This window comes from Condylostylus longicornis, unplaced genomic scaffold (genome assembly GCF_029603195.1).
Source record: "Condylostylus longicornis isolate FDR11 unplaced genomic scaffold, ASM2960319v2 ptg000004l, whole genome shotgun sequence".
Lineage (NCBI taxonomy): Eukaryota > Metazoa > Arthropoda > Insecta > Diptera > Dolichopodidae > Condylostylus > Condylostylus longicornis.
The window spans coordinates 13,602,776-13,620,162 of record NW_026577973.1 but is presented as its reverse complement, the minus strand read 5'-3'; positions in this window follow the sequence as shown (position 1 = coordinate 13,620,162).

The window sequence follows — 17,387 nt, the reverse complement described above, 5'->3', positions numbered from 1 at the left end:
ATATTTAACGTTACGGATGGTAACAATATGTCGCAAACATGGTATGGCAGGAACAGTCTACTTATTAAAATTTGATATTTACATTAATTTTTCAATGGTGTCATTTTCAATAGAATGCGCTACAACTCTATGAATTTAAAATACATTATTACCTCTAGAAAATTAAAATTCAAATGTTTAGCAATGTTCATATAGGTACTGAAGTTAATTTGTTATCAAAAAAGATTAATATCGTACCAAAAATTAAAATCGAATTCGCCTAAAATTAAATTTTTAATTCTCATTTGTATAGAGCTTAAACGTACGTACATATATACATATATGTCATTAATAAATTGAATTACATTACATCGAATGATAAAAATTTTCCGTTTCGAGATATTGAGTACGAAATTTTCAATATCAATAACTTCACTTTTAGAGAAGGAGATTAATTATTCCGTAAATCTAAATCCAAAATGAATTACAGTAGACTCGCAATTATATCCAGTTTAATTAATGCCCAAAGGAGTTCAAACAACCAAATTGTTAATACAAAAGGGCTATTAAATATAGACTAAAGAGTAATTGAAAATTTAATTTATTTGACTTTCAAATATAATATTGCACTTGAAACCATTGTAAATTATGTAATTACGCCATACATATATTTTTCAAATTTAAAATAATTTGTAAATTGTGTTCTCATATAAGTTAACGCTAGTTAATATAACAGGAAGCAATCCAGTACAAATAATTTGTATAACTGATTGTTCATTATGTACATACATAATGCGTATGTTATAAGTAATATAACTACGGCTCTACTGTATGCGAAAAATTATAATGATACGGGTAAAATCTAAGTGTAAAATATATGCAGATTTTTGAGCACATTCAAATTTTCCTTATGTTCAATTAAAAAAGTCTTCTAAAAATAATATTATTCTCTAAAAATGTGAAGAATAAGAAAATTACGGATTTTTCCGATTCATTGCAACAAATTTTACGCTGTATCAAATTTCCTTATTATTTTAAAAGTCATTGATCTTGTTATTAAATTTTAGATGAATTATAAAATGAATAAAATATTTTAAATATGCTTAAAAGTTTCTTTAGCAATTTTCCCAAAAGAATCACTATTGTTTGATTCATTTTGGTTTTTTCGTTTTGCTCGTTTTGCATGTGCATGCATTTACATATTTTGTATGCAATTGAAAATTTGTAAGTAATAGAAAATATAAAAGATCTAGTCAAGAAAAAAAATCAACGAACAGAATATTTAACTTGAACAGACATATCCTTCCTTAAAAATATTTTCATAAAATTAAAATGACTCTCTTGTATAATATCTTGTATACGTAAGTATATAGTATACAAGGATAATAATATTCTCTTAAAAGAATAGAAGAAGGAAACGAATTAAATTTCTTATGCATTCATATATGTATAAAATATGAGGAGTAAAACAAAAATAAAGCATATATGTATATATTTATGTATAAGTAGAATCAGAATTGCAATATTAGAATAAAATTTCTCTTTCTTTAGCATATTATTATTATAATATAAAATTACTCAATACACAAATAAACAAGAGTGTTATATCGTTTTTCTTTATATAAGTATTATTCAATTTACTCATTTTGATCCTTTGTCTAGACGGTTAAGGCCCTCCTGTCAACATACACACATATTATACGTATAGATAGTAATAAAATCCGTGAAGAAAACACCACCAAAATCAGCACTATATCGTCAAAAATTGGAAATTTTTTTTTTCAACTCTTATATAAAATAAAATAAAAAAATCAAATTCATAACAATTCCTTATAATCTTGTAACAAGTTTTTCTTTTTTGTTTTAAAAGTAAACTAAAATAAATCGTTCAATATTGAAAATGAAAAAAAAAATTTAGGAAAAATAAGAAAAATCCTTTGAAATACTCCGCGGCACCTTTACAGAATAAAAAAACCAACAAGAAAAACATAAGAATAAAGAGTAATGGAACAGTTTTTCCATTTTCATTACATAGCTTTCCTTGTAATAATTTTTTTGTTTGTTATCTAAAATACAAAAACTCAAAATAAATATGAAATTTTTGTCTCAAAATGTCAATATTTATGATGGGGTTAAAAATTTGGCAATGCACGATATAAATTTGATAACAATCAAAATAAAAAGTAAAAAATTTACAAATAAATTATCGTGGGAAATGTGAAAATATTTTTGGAAACATTCAACGCTTTTTCTTATTGTTCTTATGTATAAAGAATCCTGAATTTTATTAAAAGAATAAATAGTTGCAGAAAAAAAAATAAAATCTTAAATAATAAATATTTATAGAATTACGGCACCATAATATATCCTTTGGGGTATTCCGAAAATTTTGTTTGAAATAATGCGACAAGAAAGCTGGGAAAATAAAATTTGTATACTTTTTAAAATAATTAATGAAAAAATATTTTGAATCTTTCCTCTTTATAAAAATAATGTAAATTTTAGTTTTCATTGTAGAAAATTGCATAACATTTAATAGAAAATTTATTTCATTGCATAAAATTTCCGATTTTACATTTATTTTTTCTAATTATTTCTAAATATAAAATATCACGGTTCGTTTGAAAAAAATTTATCTCAGAAATATTGTAGATGGCAGCACTAAAATTCTGCTTTTCAAAATAAGAATTATTTCTTTTTCATTTATATGTATAAGACCTGGAGAAAAATAATTTATAGGATTCATACTAGGAATCATAACCCTGAAAAGCATAATATGAGCCTCTGAGGCTTCTTTCTTTCTAAAAAAATTTCTATATTTTTTATACTCTTATCGCTTCACTTTCTAATCTTCATTTAGGTCTATATTCACCTATAGCAAAACTAGTTGTACAAATATAATTTTTTTTTTAGTTTTATAAAACAAAAATTTTCCAAAAAATCTAATACGAAAATTCAGAACTTATGAATCTGAAATTATGGAAATTTATTTGTACAGTACTTGTGCGTTAGTATTCTTGCTTCTTCTTAGGAGTTATGCTCAATGATGGCCTAGCGACCAAAGTCACACGCTTGGCGAGGTAATGTACGGAGGACCTGCTGTACCTGCCACATCAAATAACCATTCTAAATACAATAACGATTTTGTTATTTATTCTTGATGGTTTCCAATAGAAAAATTATTTTTTTATTTTTTTCCTAAAGCTTTACCTATAAATAGTAGTAACTATAATTATAAACATTTTTCATTTTAAGAATTTGGATCGTTTTAGGATGTTACGTGTGAAATTATGTTGTGCTTTTAAAAACCAAAATAATTCGTAAATTAAAATAAAGAACAAAATGTTACCGTAATGTTACTGTCTATTACTTTATTTATTTGAATCATATATAAAAATAATTAAAATAAAAATATTAATTACCCCATATAATTATAAAACAAGGTAGCATGTTTTTTATATTATTTGAACAATTTATTGCATTTTTAAATTTGCGTATATATGTAAATGTAAATACATAATAGTACCAGTGCCATATCTTTAACACTAGTACAATATGTACATATATTATTATTCTCAATTATACTTATGTAAGGATTTTTCATTTAAAATCCTTATTTACATCACAAAAAGTGTTATAAAAAATTTAAAATTTAAAAAATTGAAAATATTGCATGGGAGTACGAGTATAACAATATTGTAAAGGTAAATGAATAGTAATAATACTCTTTATATTTATTGTAACACGCGAGATTTCATTTCATGTCTCTTATTACCATAAATGTAATAAGAAACAAAAAAAAAACAAAAATAAAAATGCGACAATTTAAGAAGGATTTTAAAATTTACATATTTTTCTATCAGTTTGGTGAATGTATGTACACTGTGTAGGTAGATAAGTAAGTAATAAGTTGTGTAACAATATTATTAGCTCGCTTTAAATAATTTTTTTTTATTCTATCATGGCACATTGTATACACGTTATTACTTTATTATTATTGTTATTTAAAAATTAAAGAAGCATTCATTCATCAAATACTTTAAAATTTTAAGAATGAATTGAATAGATGGCATTAATTTGGAAAAAAAATGAAAGAAAATAAATTAAAAAAAAATTTATCTTTGACACTTCAAAGTTGGATTTTTTTTTGTTGGTTGCTTTTAATTCCATAAATATAATTTAAAGAAAATAGTGTCTGTACCTGCATTTATCATGAACATTTACAGCAAATATGAAATGCAATGAGTAGCAGAAAATTTTTAAAATTAAAAAACAATCTTACTCTAATCTTTTAAAATCTTTTCATTTTTACACAATAAAGGAACAAATTTTTTCAAAAAAAAATTTAATATCAAAGTAGACGTTGAAAAGCGAAATTCAATAGGGAATTTGATATAGAAAATTCAAAATTCAGTCTAGCCCATGGATGGCAATTAAAGGGCACGCGTGCCAAACTTGGCACGGAAAAAAAATTTGATGGCACGTTATAGTTGTGCCTCGACAAATTTTTATATAGATTTTTTTTCTAATAAAAAATCTAAAAACTCGTTGAAAAATTTATTGAATGAAAAATTTCCTAAAAATGATAATTTCCTAATAGCGAAATGACAAATATTCAAAACCAAACATATTCAAATGTTATATTCTTTTTATTTTTGTTTTTTTTTCGCTTCACTAAGTAAAGTATTGAAAAAAAATTGAAAACGAAAAAAAATTCAAACCGCTTTGAAAATGCATTGAGTATTCAAAATTTCAAAAAAGAAAAAACATAGTAAACTTTGAAGTTTTCTTTTTAAAACAAAAAAGTTGTGGTTTTTAGGGTATGAAAAATTATCCATATTTCATTTGGAGCGAAGTTAGCAAGAGTGAATGTCATAATTGTTTTTCTGAGTTTACACAACACGTGTCGTGTTTAGTTTTTTACCGTTATTTTTAATTGAAAATACTTCTAATAGAAAGTGAATGAAAAACATCGACCAATTTCTAATGCTAAATATTTTTACAGCTGTAAACTTGATTTCGGTAATGAACTAATTTAACAAATAAACATTATTTAAATATATATAATTTTTATCGTGTAATTTTAGATTTAATTATTTACCCCATTAACATGTCACCAATAAAAAAACAAAAACTACAGGATGTTCGCAGTTTTTTACCATCTTGGACAATTGATTACGGCTTTATTAAACATGGAGATAAGAGTAGTTGTGGTCTGTGTTCCGAAGTTATTGTATGTCGAACATCTTCTATTAAACGACATTTTGAAACTAATCACAGGGAAATTTCTGAAAAAAATATTGCCGAAAGAAGAGAATTAATATTACAACGATTAAAAGATGTTGAAAAACAATCAAATTTGTTTTCAAGATTTGTGAAAACTCCTAATAATATAACAGAAGCGAGTTTTGAAATTTCTTATTTGATTGCTAAACACTCGAAACCATTTTCTGACGGAACGTTTATAAAAACACTTATGTTAAAAGCTGCTTCCAGTTTGTTCCAAGATTTCAATAATAAGGAAAAAATTCTCCAAAGAATACAAGAATTACAGATGAGTAGAAATACTCTTAAACAAATAATTTTAAAAATGAGCATTAATATTTCCGAACAACTTCAAACCGATATTAATAGTTGCGATTTCTTCTCAATTTGTTTGGATGAAACAACTGACATAAACTCGTCTGCCCGATTAGCAATTTTTGCACGTTATTCAAAAGGGAATGAAATACGCGAGGAGCTGTTGAAATTAGCAAATATACCGGAAAGAACAAGAGGTGCAGATATTTGTGAAGTTGTTGTTAATGAATTAAAAAGCCTTAATCTCAATTTAAAAAAAATTGTTTCTATTACAACGGATGGAGCACCTAATATGACTGGTCCGGCAACAGGGTTTGTTAATTTATTTCAAGAACATGTTGGACATCCGATTGTAAGATTTCATTGCATCATTCACCAGCAAATGCTTTGTGCAAAAGTAGGTACTAGCGATTTAAAAGAAGTTTCAGAAAAAGTTAATAAAATTATAAACTTTATTGTTGCACGTGATATGCACAAAAGACAATTTAAATTAATGTGCAATAACGTGCGTTGGCTGAGCCGGGCCATATCGTTAGAAAGATTTGTGAGCTGCTTGGATGAAATACGTCTGTTTTTGCGTGAAAACAATAGGGTCGATTTTAAAGAACTTGATGACATAGAATGGCTAACAAAATTAATGTTTTCCACTGATTTAACATTACATTTAAACTCTCTAAATAAAAAATTGCAAGGGCGTGGAAAGACGATTGAAGTTATGTTTGGACTTATAAAGGGGTTTGAAGTTAAACTAGATATTTTCATTAGAGATATCGAATCTGGAAAATTTGAATATTTCCGAAAACTAAAAGTTTTTTTTGATGAAATACACATTTTTGAAAAAACTAATTGGAATTTCACCTATGAATTTACAAATATTCTTGTTTCTATTAAGCAACAGTTTGCACAAAGATTTCTCGATTTTAAAAGGATCGAAAATATTTTAAAAATTATTAATTACCCAGATTTATTTGATATGCAAGATTGTGACAATAACCTCCTTAATTGGATGCGATTAGATAATTTAGAAATGCAAATTATTGATCTGCAATCCAATCCAATTTGGGTAAATAAATTTGTGAATATGCGGAAGCTTGTTGAAGATTTAGAAAGCCATCAATCCCAAAATGTGGAATCAGAATGTTTCATGGAAAGTAAAATTTTAGAAGCTTGGAATAGTATGCCAGATACCTTTTATTCTGTCAAAAAATTAGCAATCTCGTTGTTAACGATTTTCTCTTCCACTTACTCTTGCGAAAGTCTTTTTTCCGTTTTGAATCATGTACATTCAAAGACTAGAAACAGATTAACAGAGGAAGATTCGGCAGCATGTATTACTCTGCAGTCAACAATGTACCAGCCCGACATAAAAACTCTTGCAAGTAATATGAAACAAAAAGTTTCTGATAAAAAATTAAATTAATATTTTTTCTATCTGTATTTATTAATTTTTATACCTTGAACTATAATATGTATAAATAAATATTATTACAACTTGTCATAATATTGTATTTACCTAACCATACCTGTACTTGGTACTGTGCTGGCACGGGAAAAAGTGTGACAATAAATTTCCCCAAATTTTGGCACTTTGATCAAACCCTATTTGCCATCCCTGGTCTAGCCTGTATTCCAAGAAGATACTAGATATTTATTTTCAATATTTTTTTTGAAAACAAGTTGTCTACTGAGTTATTAATAAATACAACGTGTAGTTGTTTAATTAATAAGTAATGTGCTTATTACACCAATAATATTAACTCAATGGAAATTTCTTTATACAACTGCAGAACAGATGGTTGACGTAATCAAAGGAACGACTTAAAAGCAAAATGAATTAAAAATTTTTTCTGCTCCAACGGGACTCGAACCAGTGACCTACCGCTTTCCAGACGGACGCTCTATCTATTTAGCTACAGAAGTATAAAGAAATTGCCGCCGAAATGCTCTTCACATTGCTTTATACTGTAATCTACATACATGATTACTAAGTAGTGTTTACATTGAGATGCAATCTTCTATTTGAAACACACAATAACAAGAACATATATATAAATAGGTTTTGTGCCTATTACACTAATAATGTTAACTCAATGGAAAGTTGTCTTTCGAAAATTACATATGTATATTGAATTTATTGAATTTAGAATAGATTTGAGTTTAGAATAGAAATAAGTGTGATAATAATTATTAAACTTACAACAATTTATTGATTTAAATAACCAAAATAAACTTATTCATTGCAAGTTAAACTATAGTTTTGATTTATTTAAATGAATTTGAGGATTCTAAAATTAATTCTGTAAATTTGAACTACAATTATATATGTGTGTACAATTTCAAGTATAAAATTTAAAGTACTAAACGTATGAATATGTAGTCAGGACCATTAAACGTAGATCATGGAAAATGTGCGGTACTGCAAAAAATTAGTAATATGTTTTCGGAAATTTTAATTCTTATATTGAAGTAGCTCAACGTATTCTTGTTCCAAATTACCTACATACATACATACATATGTTACTATAAAATATTTGGCCAATGTACTTTGCTCTTTAAAAATTTAGGCCGCACCATTTGAAACTTAATTTGAGAGGATTTTCTATTAAAATTTAATTTTATTTCACAAATTAAATAATAATTTGAATTTAGTTTTTGTACTTATGTATGTATATGTAGGTATACATGATATATGGCACACATTGTTTATTATAGTGGATTTGAGCTTTAAAAAATAAATTAAAGTTCGCTATAGTTTTATAATTTTTTTTTCCTTCACTCCTGGGAGGAGCATAAGGCTAGTGTATGATATCATAGATAGACATGCTCCAGTTTCATTTCATCATAGAATTTTAACTAGGTAGATGACTAGCCTGTCGTAATACTTTTATAATGACTTGCTTATTGAAATTTTCTAAAATTTGGGACTCTATATATAATTCTAAATTTAAAAATTAAAATTTCGTTAAAAACCATTCTATTTTAGCCATATTTTAGCTTGATAATTTAAAGTACTCGATAAATTTTGAAATAATGACAATCAACTATAGTGAAACATTCAATAATGATTTACCAAAATACCATGAAAATCGTATATACTTGTACATTTGAATTAATTTATTACAAATGAATAATAAAATAGACTTGGATTAAGAAAAAGGTAACAAAGAACGTAAGAAAAAATTACGCGTAGGTATTAAGCACGTAACAAATGAAAATTTGACGAATGACAATTTTTCTGAAAAATTAAAAAAAAATTTTCATTTGATTGTCGCGCTTCTAGTCGTGATTAAAGATGCGAAAAATATAACATAATCTTCTAAAATGATTTTTTTTTATGGGAAATTGACAGGTTGCTCATTTTATTTTGTTTCTTCTTCTTGTGTTTGTTTTTTTTTTATAGAATCATACGCTAGGCATTAAATTTGACGCCCACCCTATTATTAAAAATTCTTAAAATATTTCTTTTAGCTTTGGGATTTTTTATTTAAATTTTTGATTTTTTTTTTGTCTTGCTTAATAAAAACCAATCTAATAGTAGATTGTGTCCTTTATTGTGTTTTTTTTTTTTGTTTTTTAATAAAAAATCTAAAGAATTTTTGTGACAACGTTCGCGAGAACGCGCGATTACTTATTTATTATTGTTATTATTATTTTTTTTATTTTACATTTATTATTTTTTAATATTATTGAAACATGATTAAAATTCAAATTAGAAATGTAAGAAAAACTCATGAATCCTTGTTATTAAGCATTGAATTAAATTTGAAAATTATTTGAATAACAATGCGCTCTCTATTATATGGAAGGTTTATTCAGTCATAATAAAATTTTTGTTATATTCATATGTATGTACATATGTATGTATATGTAAGTTAAAATGTCATCTTATTTGATGGTGAGTGAAGTGTAAAACGCGATTATTAAAAAAATCATAAATAATTGAGAACAAATTATATATTTTTGACATTATACATATTTATATACATGTAAATAAATATGAAACCCATCAGGATAGGAAAAAAATTATCCTTTTTTGTATCCTTTCTTAATATTTTATATGGAAATACAAAATGTCAACAAAAATGTAAAATATAAGAGAAAAAATAAGTTTAATTTACAACTACTTGTAAATATGTTACAATTTTTTTTATATGTGATTTATGGAATATTAACACTGTTAACCCCATGACATATTAAACAATATTGTATATAAAAAAAATATAAGATTATATAACATTATAATATTGACAGTTAACGTGTTTTTGGTTTTACAATTTTATATTTGATTTGAAGTCCTGTTTCCTTCCAATTCAATATTTTCTTCTCGTTTTTATTCAATATTTTATTGGGTTTAAGGGTGACATAATTCTCCTCTTTACATTATTATTTTTGTATTGAAACATACACATTAGGTGGCTACTGCTTCTGGGCTAAAAAAAAAAATTAAATAAAAAATAAAACTCAAATAAACAAAAATAATTTTAAACGGAGAAAGTTTTCTCAATACCTAAATATGTAATGGTAAAATTTTCTTTTTATATTTTATATACTCTGTGTAATAATTGAAAATGTGCTTGTAAATAGTCAAAGAGTATAGCGGGAGAATGATGTTCAATATTCATTGCTAGAATTTTTGAATTATAAATACAATATGAATTGAACTTATTCAATATACGATTTTGTAACTTTCAACCATTCTTCTTCAATAATCGCTGTCAATATATTTTTTTTTAAATATATACGTTCGCACGTGTTCAAAGGGAATATTTAACGTATATAGTTGTAGTGCATGTAATGTACGTATATTTGTATTAAATAAAATGTTATTGAAAATCGCCCTCAGGTGAAAATAATAACAATAATAATAGAAAAGAGGCAGAAAAATGGAATTGAATTCGTTCATATTTATTAGAATTTTAATATTGTAAGTATATTGAAAATTCGCGAGAAAATTGAGTTTTTCAAGTTAAATGATTGGTTTGAAATATGGTAGCAAATTAAAAACATAAGTATGGTATAATTGAAAACATAAAAAATAAAAAAGTATTTTACTTACATATACATTTAAGGTTATAAAGAACAAAAAAAAAGAGAATTTTTGATAACAGAAACTGTGAATGATACTTAAAAGGTTAAGATTTTTTTTTTCACTTGCGTTTATCAAAAATATCCCTTGAAGCGATTTCGAGTAAGTGTTTTTTAAATTTTTATTTCATCCATTTAATATAACAGAAGTTCTTATTTAATTTTCTCAATTTAAGTTCGAATACAAAAATGGGACTTAATTTTCAAAGAAAAAAAAATATTATATTGATCTCTGCTATGTGCCCTTAGATAACACAAGTATCGTACTCGTAACATAATCATTATTCTATTTGAAAATAAACATTATGTAGATATAAAATTATTATTTGAGGTATTTTTGTCTGTGAAATAAGTTAGATTTTGCTTAAATATTTACATGAACTATAAAATTAATTATTTTTTAACTAAAAATATAAATCAATTTTGCAGTCCATGAAATGGACAGCAGACTATTTAGAACGCAAACAGATAATAGGTCTGTTTCGACATTTCTTCCTAGGATATTCCAATGTTTAATTTTTCGCCATTTTTTTCCTCTCAACTGGGATAGTAGGGATCGAGGCTACTATAGAGTCTGCAATATCGCAATGATTTAAGTTATTGTGGGTCTAGGCCCACGAATCTGTATGCTAGCCGAATATAACAGAATCCGAGCAGCACTGATATTTTTCTAGTCAAGTATAGGCACTCCTCATCTATGTATGGAATACCGTTTTCCTTTTCAAACAAATTCGACAAATTTACGACTTTACGTATTGTATTTTGAGTATTGCGAACTCAGCGGGGAGAGTAAGGATCAAGGCTACTAAAACATCTCCAATATTAACATGACTAAAGTTTCTGTGGGTCCAGGTCAGCGAATCCATGTACTAGGCGGATATGACAGCATTGGAGCAGTACCACTATTTTTCTTTTCAAGTTAAGTTACTCTTTATTTACGTATGGAATACCATTTTTCTACGTATTCTTCCACATATGGACTCAACTCAACTTTAGGTATTGTATTGAGTATCGCCAATCCAATTTTACGTACGTGACAAGATATAGTTAATATATCCACAAATAATTAACTTGCAGTCTGTCATATTTAGAAACAATAATTTCAATATTTTTGACTTTGCAGCTTTTCAACGCCAATTCGAGCTGTTTTTTTCACTACGAATTTCTTGTCACTTCGATTTATTAACGGATATCGTTACTATTTGGGAATTCTGTACTCTTTAGTCAACTGTTAACAAATGAAGTTAAAACATTAGTTTTTCATAGTCGACCAAATCCGAATACCCCGGGATATAAATTATAACAAAAGAATTCTTAAGCCCTAACCAATTCAAGACTTTGCATATTAACTTTGATGTATTTTTTAAGTACACCCAAAACCTAAAATCTGAAAAACAAGCCGTGTTATTAATAAAACGTTGTTATGTACTATAATTAAGAACTAATTATAAATATGTTATTAAGTACGAATGTTTATAATTTTGTGAAAATTCCAATAAATAATGATTAATTTTATAAACTTCATTTGTATATAAGTAAAATCAGTCCAGCTCTCATCTCACTTTCGAATACATAAATGTAAGCTTATCTTATAATAATAATAATAAATAAATAAAATTCAATTTGATAGAAAAACGAATGAAAAATAAATTTCAATTTTAATTTTCAAATTATCAATTTAGGTTTATAAAGGATGTGAATTTGAATTCTATGTATATGTTATTTAAGTTATTTTAAAAATTTTATATCAAAAAATATACAATACTTGGGTTGCCAAATAGAAAATGTTAAATTACCGGAAAAAACATGTAACTTACCCGATTTTTGTATAACTCTACATTACCAATAAAACATGTTACATGTTCTTCTTCTGTCAATTGTGCTTCTTGTTTACTATAAAGAGAAAGATAACGTAGAGTACTTACGATAATCTCCCCATAATAATATTTGATATCAAATATTTTTTTGAAGAAATCACGGCGATTTGCACTTTAAATTAATAAAAATGACATCTGAATAACTGGCAAACAAAAGTTTTAAATACCCTTAATTTACATAAAATGTGAGTCTTTAACGACATACAATGCTTAAAAAATATACAATAAATATTTTTTGATAAATAATTTTTGAACCTAAATTCATAACAACTAAAATTGTTCAAAATTACCCAAAATAAAAGTTACTCAGGGTTTTACCCGATAGAATCAAATAAACCCCAGTTTTGAATAATTAGTCCACAATTGGCAACCCCAGTTCTGACTCCAAAAAATTCTTTTGGTGGAAAATCATTTTAAAAAATGAATCCATATTTCTATTCAACTTCTAGCTTTTTCTTGTTATAAATAAATGTCTTCGTTTACAAGAGATGATCATCAAATTTTAAAAATCTATTATAAATATAATTGTCACAAGTACATTAAAATTGGTACCAAATACACACATGACAATATAATGTTACATAAAACATTTCTATGATGTGTGTAATCGGCTTTAATGTTGGGGGTTACAACAAAATGCGAAAAACAAAAATGCGTTTTCACCCAGTAACTTTTTTTTTATTTTTTTTTAACAAATTTTTTTAACAGTTTTAACCCCTTTTTCCATATGACAATATAAAAGACAGAAAAAAAATGAAAAATAGCAAGAAAATAAATTAGAACTCAGCGTGATATTTGAAGGCGTTAAAACGATTTTCCTATATGATGATATTTCAAAAATTTTTTTTGCTTATTTAAAAAGTTAACGAGTTACATATGAGTTACACATATAACATAATGTTCATCGAGAAGAATTCCTTGGGGATTTCTATAAGATTTTTTTTACCAACTTTGAAGATATTGTAAGATATACAATTACTCATCGCGTATTTCTAAGTAAATTTCGCGTCAATATTATAAATGTAAGCTATTAAATTGTAACATGTGATTAATTTACATATATGTACATACATTTACATATACATATATTTTAATTTAAAGAGATATACGTATGTAATTTAAATTTTGTAAATTCTTTCATATCCAATTCAATATTAATTTTTTTAATGTAAACCCATACAGCTATGGTAGACACAATAAAAAATTTTGTAATATAGTTTCTTACAATAAGTATCAATGTAGATTACAAAACCTTTAAATTTCATAATTAATCATCTTGAAATTAAAAATAAATTACATAATGCCTATAATTTTTCGTAAAAAAATTATAGGCATTATGTAATTCTTATTATAGGCTGCTATGATTTTGAAACTGAAATTAAATAAATTCGGATCACATAAATGGCTCCTAAGAAATGACCACTTTTTCTTAATTGAACAAATGAAAATACTGCTTTTTAAAAGAATATACTACATCTTTTAAATTATTGCATAAACTTAGGAGGAAAAATTAAGGAAGCTTTAACATAATGATTAAATTCGACGGTTAAACAAGCGAATCAAAATACATAAGTAAAATTTTTTGTGGTATGGCCATCGAAACAAAGTAGTTATTTAATGCCTAAAATCTCATAAAATTGCAGACTTCAACAACTTACCGTTTAGAAGAAGAACAATATCAAAATTTTGAAAAAAAGACGAGTTTAAAGTAACGGGATTAAAAATTTAAATGGCACTTTTTCATTGCTATGTTTGAAAATGCTGTTTTACGGTAGAAAAGGTACTCGAGACTTTTGATCCATAGAAATAAGTGTCTAACACAGACCTACTTTTGCATAAAATTTCTGCTTTTTCTCTTAATGAATGTTAAAGTTTTGTAAACAGACACACGGACTGACGAACAGAAGGACAGAATAAAGCTGACAATCGCTTTTCTATATTAAAACATCTTATGAAAGTTGAGGAGGTTTATAATCACACAGGTCTTTAATACATTAACGGATAATCTTAATACCTTTATGTTAAGTCCTTTTTGAAACCTCGAACAATTTATTAAATAATTTTGAACGGATTACCGCATTTGGAATTTTTGAATCAAATTGTTACTCGTATAAAGAAATCATATGTTAAAACAATTGTTTGTTCTAGCTATCACACAATCTTCTTAAACAAATATTAAAACAAGCATTAGTTTAGAATTTTCCGCTTGAATCAAATTTCGATTTTGGGTTGATGATAGAAAAATTATTTTAGTTATAAAATTTAATCATTTGATATAAGATGAGTAAAACCATTATATAATACAATTTATTTTACGGCTTACATTATGTAATATATTACATATGGAATCGGAATATTCACACATGACGCGCATACATATGTAATGCTGGCAGAATTTGGAATTTTAGAGAATATTTTAAACCTAAGAAGAATCCACATGGCTGGTAATTAATTACTCTCATTTTTGATAATCAAAACCAACCAAGAAAAACAGAAAATAAACGGTGAAAGAAAGGGTGCATTTTTAAAGAAAATTTTTAACCAAAAATAGACAATTAAATTCCTTTCATGTCGGATCAAATATTACATAACAATAATTACATGACTTCTACATTACACATAATTTTTGATAATACGATTCAAGTTCTCTTCTTTTTTTTACATTTGATTAAGAAGAATAATTGTTTCTTTATTCTAAAATTTATTAATATTTTAAGTAATTATACTTTGATGTTCTCTTTCATACGTCAGAGCATAAACGTACAGCAAACGTAATTATGCGTATACCGAAGAGTATATGGTATGTGTTTTAGAATTGTAGAATAAGTAGATTTACTTTTTGTCGAAAAAGGATTAAAAATTAATAATATTTTTGACTTCCAATTAAAAATATTTTTTAATCAGGTAAGTGGAACAAATTGTGGATGTAAATACATCATTTATAATTGTATATTATTACTTTCAAATTATGTAGATACTTGTATATTAAATTCTTGTGTATATAGGAACATATACATATGTACATAACATACCCTGTTAAAAATTCAGTGCTAGTTTTTGCTTTTGCTACTTTCTGCTTTGAGATTCGAATCGAAAAATTATTTGACAAAACTCTAATTTGATTAATAGATTCACTTTTCTAAATTTAATTTACATGAATGAAATTCCTATTAGAAAATACAATTCAATTGTATACGTATTCTAAGTGAAAAAAACACACATAATTTTTAAAAAGATTCAAAAACTAAAATTTAGTTCGAGTTTAACACGACAAATTTGTGTGAGCCGCTCACTGTTAAATTAAAGTTAATATCAAGCTTGCAAATTATAAAACCGCACATTGTAAAAAGTTTATTTTTCTTTTACTTTGAAAGAAATTTTTGTTGGATTTTAATAGAAAAATTTTAACCCTACAAATTTAAACTCTCGAAGTATAACTTAATTAAACTATACAATAAAATCTTGCCAGAGCTTAAAAATTTTTTACTTAAGTTTTTAGTTAATCAAAATTTTATTCCAAATCAAAATTTTTATGTTCAAAATTTGAAATTAAAATTGAAGGTGCCTGCTACTGTTATGCATAAGATTAAATATTGTGTTAAATCTGAATCTGGTGAATATGTGATGTGTAATCGAAGTCTGATATCAGATTTAATCGGAAAAATTCGCAAACTATCCGATTATTTATTATATTTTTGCAGGGTGTCCGCAATTCGATGGTATTGCCAAAGCATGGTGATAGAATGCGTTCAAAAGAGAACAAAGCATTTAGCGACATTTTCCTTTTGGATCTTCTTCCTCGACTTATAAGGCTTCAAAGTTAGAATTTCTAAAATCTGTCCATTCGCTTTTTACTGATGACATGTGATACCAATTTAGTATACTGATTTTTAAGTTCATGGAATTCACCTTTCATTTAATTGTATTTTCAGTATAATAAGAAACAACTCCAAATGGTCAGTATAACTTGAATTTTTTCGGTTTCAATAAAAATAGAAAACTTTTGGTTAAAAATTTAAACCAAAGTTTTAACAGTGTACTTAAAGTATATGGTTATCAAATTAATATTTTATGCTAATTTATTTCAATATGATAAAATTTGTATTAAACAAATTTAGAGGAAAACCTGTTTTTTTAAAAGCTTTATTTTTGCTTTACATGTTTTCTTATTGATTTTTTATAATTCGTACAGCTTAGAAATTTGTTTAATAATTCTCAAAATTCTTATACAAAGCTTTAATTTGATTAATTTTAATTAAACACTTTCATTAAAATTAACCTCTCATACTCTAATATTTATTGACAAAATTATTTTATTGGCAGAATAACTTATTTTATAATTTTTATGCAACCAGATTCAAACCACAACTTAAATAGAAAATTATAATAATAATTAGAAGAGAATTTCTAAAACATATACGAATACCATCTATGCATTATGCATAATTAAATAAAAAATTTAATAATTCTAATTTCTAGATATCCATACATACATACATACATATAAATGATTTAATATTATAAATTAACTCAAATCTACTGCTTTCATAATTCTTTCATTTCAACTATTTTATTCGCTTTCGAAATATCAAAAGTACAAAATAAAGAAAAAAACTGAAATCGACTTACTAAAAACTTTTTATTAAATTATTATTAAATTATAAAACCGAAAAAAAGAACGACTTCATATTCCCAGGACCGTTTTGACAAGAAAACACGTCAATAAGACATTTTTAATTTCTTAATGTTATTGTATAGATAACTAGAAGTTTTCAGACACAACTCTTGAAAATAAATTATAAAGGAACAAAAATATATATGAAAACTTATTGTATGCTCTTTGGGAACTTGTTGAAAATTTTCTCG